Source organism: Protopterus annectens, chromosome 9.part0, assembly GCF_019279795.1.
Source record: "Protopterus annectens isolate FY-2018-M chromosome 9.part0, PAN1.0, whole genome shotgun sequence".
In the NCBI taxonomy this organism is placed as follows: Eukaryota; Metazoa; Chordata; order Ceratodontiformes; family Protopteridae; genus Protopterus; species Protopterus annectens.
The window spans coordinates 1,729,082,469-1,729,088,468 of record NC_056743.1 but is presented as its reverse complement, the minus strand read 5'-3'; the positions used below and the strand labels follow the sequence as shown (position 1 = coordinate 1,729,088,468).

Genomic DNA, 6,000 nt, shown 5'->3' with positions numbered 1-6,000 from the left:
TGTCTGCCAGGATGTTGGCTATGTCTGTAGGTTTGGTATATTTTGTACCATTATGCAACAATTCAGAGCATATCTGGGAGTTTCCACCCATGTTCCTGACATAACTAAAGAAGGCCTTGTGATTATCTTCAGTGTCTAGGGCAATTTTTCTTTCAAAGCTGGCCTGTGATGATTTTATGAGGGATCAAAGTTTCTTGCTAATACTGATCAGAGATGCCTTCCCTTTTTGGGATTTTGCTCTGTCATGTAGTAGCTTCCTTCTTCTGTTGTATAGCTTATTTATGGCTGGGGTCCACCAGACCGGTCTCCTATTTTTGGAGGAATGAGTCTTGGTTTTATTTGGGATAGCACGATCCATGCATTCCTGCAGGTGCTCATAGAATGCATTTGTAAAGGATTCTGCGGATTGGGCTGTATTATCCTCTGGCCCAGGGGCTTTGAAGGATTCCACCTCAGTCTTGAGAAGTGCAAAGTTGGCTTTTGAGAAATTTTTACAGTGATTTCCTTGGCTGGGGTGGGGACAGGATATGGATGTCCAGGGAAATTTGTTTATGGTCTGATCTTACCAATGAGGGGTTTACCTCTGGTGTGGAACATAGAGTCCCCATGTTGGTGATGACCAGGTCCAATATGTTGTTCCCTCTTGTGGGAGTGGTGACCAGTTGTTCCATTGTGTTAGAGTTTATAAATTCAAGGAACTGTTGGGCGAGGGTGTTTGGGCTTGAGTAGTTTTCCCAGTCAATGCTTGGGTAGTTGAAGTCACCCAATAACATAGTGTTTGGCGAGACCTTCATATTCTCCAGTGTTCTTAGGAATGTCAAGTGGGGTTCCTGTAATAGGGAGGGTGTTCTGTAGCAGGCTACAAACTGAAAGGCAGTTTTGCCCGCTGTTAGTTGCACATGGATGGTTTCTGATGCTTCGTGCAGTGCCACTAACCTGGAGGTGTAGGTATCTTTGATGAATATAGATACTCCCCCTCCTTTTGTGCTTCGGTCTGAGTTTTGGGGCTGAAACGCATGGTATGAGTTATAACCTGGTAGTGCTGGGGTGCTCTCAGGAGCCTTGAACCAGATATCATGTTACTGCACAGACATCGATTTTCTCCATACTGAGGAGAGCCTCGAGTGCATGCATCTTGAGGTTTAGACTTCTGGCATTGAGTAGCATTACCTTTAGTTTTTTTATCCTTGGGTTGTCTATGGAGGTGGGTTTGACCTTTGAGCCTTGCCTAATAAAGGCACTATGGGGGTGGCAAGATCATTGGCCAGTATACGAAAGCCTAAGGATGACAGGTGCAAGCCGTCCCTAGGGAAGCAACGTGGCTTGTCGAGCATGCCATCCCAGACTGACAGACACTGGATCCCCTTTGAATAACACCAATACTTTAGCCAATTGTTGTAAACTGATCATTTTGTCTTTATACTGTGGCATCATTCTTGGTGAGGGCAAGATGCTACTCAAGGTCAGGGTCATACCAGCCTAGACTACATGGTCAGAGAGCTCCTCTATGTCTCTTTTCATGTAGTCCAGGGAGGTACGTCTCAGGTCATTCATACCAGCATGGACAATGATGGAGTCATACTTGTACTTGCTTTGGAGTGACCTGAGTGTTTGCATTATGTGGCAGATCCTGGCACCCAACAGGCAGCTTACAGTGACCTTCTCCTTGTTCAGTTATGACTGTAATCTGCTTGAAACTAGCATTTACTAAATGTTCAATGTGTATTATTATCTTGGAGCTTTTCTCCCCGGGCCTCCACTGAAAATGGACATGTATCCAGCCGAACTATCCCAGTCAACAAATGTAAAATAAATAAATAAAATAAAATAAAAAAGGTGTTACATACAGAAATATGGCACTGATATAGCTGGGTGTGAAACATTAAATGAAGCTCTATTCTGCTCATTGATGATATCCTTAGTGATGGTGTTTAACTGAGTAATTTTAAATGAATTTATATTTAAATGTAACAAAATATATTAAACTTGACACAGTGTGCAAGTGTGTGTGTGTGTGTGTGTGTGTGTGTGTGTGTGTGTGTGTGTGTGTGTGTGTGTGTGTGTGTGTGTATCAGTGTGTTCATGTGTGTATGCTTCTGTTGTACATGTCTGAACATGCTTGTGCAAGTGTATATCAGTGTGTGTGTGTGTGTGTGTGTGTGTGTGTGTGTGTGTGTGTGTGTGTGTGTGTGTGCACATATGTGTGTATCAGTATATTAACGTGTGGATGTTTCTGTTGTGCATGTATGAGCATGCTTGTGCATGTGTATATCAGTGTGTGTGTGTGTGTGTGTGTGTGTGTGTGTGTGTGTGTGTGTGTGTGTGCGTGTGTGCGTGTGTGCGTGTGTGTGTGTGTGTGTGTGTGTGTGTGTGTGTGCACATATGTGTGTATCAGTATATTAACGTGTGGATGTTTCTGTTGTGCATGTATGAGCATGCTTGTGCAGGTGTATATCAGTGTGTGTGTGTGTGTGTGTGTGTGTGTGTGTGTGTGTGTGTGTGTGTGTGTGTGTGTGTGCGCATGCGTGTGTGCGTGCGTCCATGCATGAGTGTGTGTGTGTGTATCAGTGTATTAATGTGTGGATGTTTCTGTAGTGCATGTATGAACATGCATGTACAGATGTATATCAGTGTGTGTGTGTGTGTGTGTGTGTGTGTGTGTGTGTGTGTGTGTGTGTGTGTGTGTGTGCATGTGAGATTTTACTGTAATAGACAATGGTTTGATATGTAAATTGGATGGAAAATATGTTTATTTAAATGGTTTGAGTAAATGCAAAAGTAAGTAGCGGAAACACTGTTCAACAATTACAAAAATATTTAGAGCTCCTGACTTGGAAGTGGTGCAACAGATTGCATTGTTGCCTCACAACGAGAAGTTTCCTGCTACAAGTCTCTGCAGGGTTACCTTCTGTGTGGAGTCTGCATATTCCCCCTTTGTGCTGTGGCTTTTCTCTCAGTGGTCTGTTTTTCTTCCACATTCCAAAGAAATGCAGAAGATGGATTGGACACTCTAAAGTGGCCATGAGTGTGTGTGTGTGTGTGGGGGGGGTGGTGGATGTGGGCGTGTGTGTATGTACATGTGCGTCTGGTATGGAAGAACGACTACAGCAGGGCTAACCACCCAGTGATGTGAACACTGGTTCTAGATGATTGTCACCGTTCAAGTGAAACTCCTACCCCATCTGCAAAAATGGGAAAATGAGGTTGTGGATGAAAATGGATGGATAGATTTGGAAAAAACTAACAAAACTAACACAGTGTTCTTAGAAAGTAATATGTGTTGGATAGAAAAGTATACCTTATCATGAGCATAACATATATGTATGGAAGTATTTACAACTGCATCTCTGCTTTCTTCTTCTACAAAATGCTGAACTTGAGATTATTCATTCTATTCATTCAAAAAAAATCACAAAATATCACAAACTATCTATTTACTCCACACTTATGAGAAATTATGTTACCAGCTGAAGACATTCCTCCAAAGAGTGCTCCCACATTATTAAGTGTGCTTTGAGCATTAGTTGTACTCACTTAGGCTGAACCTGAAATGCTGCAGTTAGATTAATGTTCTCCACTGGTTATTAAGTGAAAATACATGTAAATACAGCTTGCAAATAAGATGTATGCAAATTATCCAGCTTGTGCTAAAATCCTACTAAAGAGATGTGGAATATGATACAACTGTACATCTTTCCACAAGCTTGTATTAAAAGTAAAGTATGAATACAAATGCTACTTCTCTTTCTGGATGGATGAAATACTTTTCTATGAAGATAATACATTTACATTTATGCAAACACAGTTCATCTAGAATTCCAGTTATATTAGCAACTGTTGGAGACAGGTTAAAACATTGAAAGATATTCAGAGCTCCTGATTCTGAATAAATGAACAGCTATAAGTCTGGTATTGTATTCAGTCAGTCTTGCATAGTGATCAGCACATATCCTGATGAAAGGGTTAACACAATTACCATTTCCTTTTGTAACTAAATCGGGAAGTTATCAGTACCAATTTAGCTTTCAGTTTTCCGGCTTTAAGAAGCAGTGTGTATAATGTCATCATCGAAAACAGAAAATGTGAAAGATATTTATCTGAACTTTTTCTTACTTGCTTAGAAAGATTGATAAGATTTTCTGCTTTCTGCATTTAGGTGAGTTTTATCTTTTTAAGTCATGTATTTGAATTTATACAAGTGTATTACAACAAAGATACAAGCATTATAATGAGTATAGTTTTACTCTGTTGAGAGGCAGTCATCACAATGGCTGTGTTGCTAATTCAACATTAAGAATGCTGCAGCATATAAGTATATGGCATATGGGATACTTTTCTTTAAACGGTAAGCTTAAAATAGTGATAGAAAATAAGAAAAAAATTGAAAACTACACAGCTTGTCTGTTAAATAATGTTTAAATCTGGAATACAACTTTTTTATATTTACATGATATGCAGATTTAATGAATGGAATGAAAAAATGTTAACCAGATAAACCAGGTCACACAATCTGTTTATTTTATTCTGAATGTCGGTTGATTATTTTCCCTCATATATGCATGTTATTTGAAATTTATAAGTTGGGCTTTTAAACTAAGACACAGCTCATTTCACATATGAAAGACAATAACAGTGAGTTGGATGAAGCCCATATGAACTCTTTTTCCACTTTATTTGTTCTGTAGTTATACGACATCTGGGTGAACAACATTTCCAAAACTGCAGCGTGGCTTTATACCTTTTAACATTCAGTGGCACATGCTTTTGTTTCTTTTAACATACTGTGCATGTGTCCTGCTTACTAAGACAATGCTATACAAGTCTATTGGTAGTGTCCTGCATTAAAATAATCACACATTTCTTTAAGATATGGGCTGTTACCTGGAAAGTGTAGACACAGAAGTAAACGTGTTTTATATAAATAGCATAATAAAAATAAGGAAGGCATATACAGAAAGAAAGGAACGTAATGTCCTGTTTCTAACATCTAGAGTTTTATTGATTGAGTATCTGCATTCAGTTGCAAGATGTTGCACACAAATATGTAACTGTAAATTAGACACAGATTACAGGTGCTTTTATGCATACATATGTCAAATGGTTTCATTTTAGGTTAATATTCTAAATTTTTAACATGAACATAACATAATATGATTTTATATGTTTAAATGTTTAGATTAATTTAATGGGTTATATTTACATTAACCTTTTTTATCAGTTTACACTTGATGTATTGAAGAGAGGGATTGAAAGTAGTCTCTGTTTGAGACTTGAATCCGATTAGGTAGTATGATGAACATGTGGGTGGATTTTTTGAACGTGCTGCCTTATAGCGATGTACATTACACCAGCTGATCGCCTATTATGTGATATTTGTATCTGCTATATAAACTTGTAAAGTTTTTTGTTTGTATTAATCTGAAGAAGTTGCCGTATATATGACAATGAAAAGCGCTTCATTAAATAGTTTTAGTCTTGGTTCTGGGCCTCGCCTTTCTTGTTGGATACTTTGTTTCTTATTTTTCATTCTCACAATGGTTTAAGATAAGAGGGGCATGGCAGAATAATAAGCGTGTTACCTGGGAGTATTTGTACATGATAATAGAATGGCTTCTAATGTTTGCCCTGGTAGTCTAAATGTGTAAAACACTACAGCTGCAGTTAAACGTTCAGTAGGATTTTATCCTACCATGTCATCAGTCTATTTTATAGGCTAACATTTGTCAGGTAGTATTATGTTGTACTGCAGCATACTTCAGAAGGCCTGCATATTGCCAATTGGTGCCTCTGTGGAACAGGTACCTTCTCAGTAGCTGAGTATATGTCCTTAATAATATGTGTTCATACATTTCTTATGGCTAAACAGGAGTCAGAATGCCCATAGGATGAGGTAGGCAGAAGCCAGAGAATTTCAGCAATTCTGAAAATGACATTCTACTATGGGCATGTAGGCATTTTGGCTTAGGCTAATGAGTACAGAGGTGTGGACCATATACTGAG

General features: G+C 38.8%; 1 protein-coding gene across 3 annotated transcripts in view; it reads left to right on the top strand.

Moving 5' to 3' along the window:
* The first annotated feature begins 4,054 nt into the window (after positions 1 to 4,054).
* Positions 4,055 to 6,000, top strand: part of LOC122812232 (adhesion G protein-coupled receptor E2-like) — a 1,489,088-nt gene continuing 1,487,142 nt past the window's right edge. For all 3 annotated transcript variants that reach the window (XM_044084588.1, XM_044084589.1, XM_044084587.1), the window contains exon 1: positions 4,055 to 4,156. The gene's annotated coding sequence lies outside the window, so the exon portion shown is untranslated. The remainder of the gene's footprint in view (positions 4,157 to 6,000) is intronic.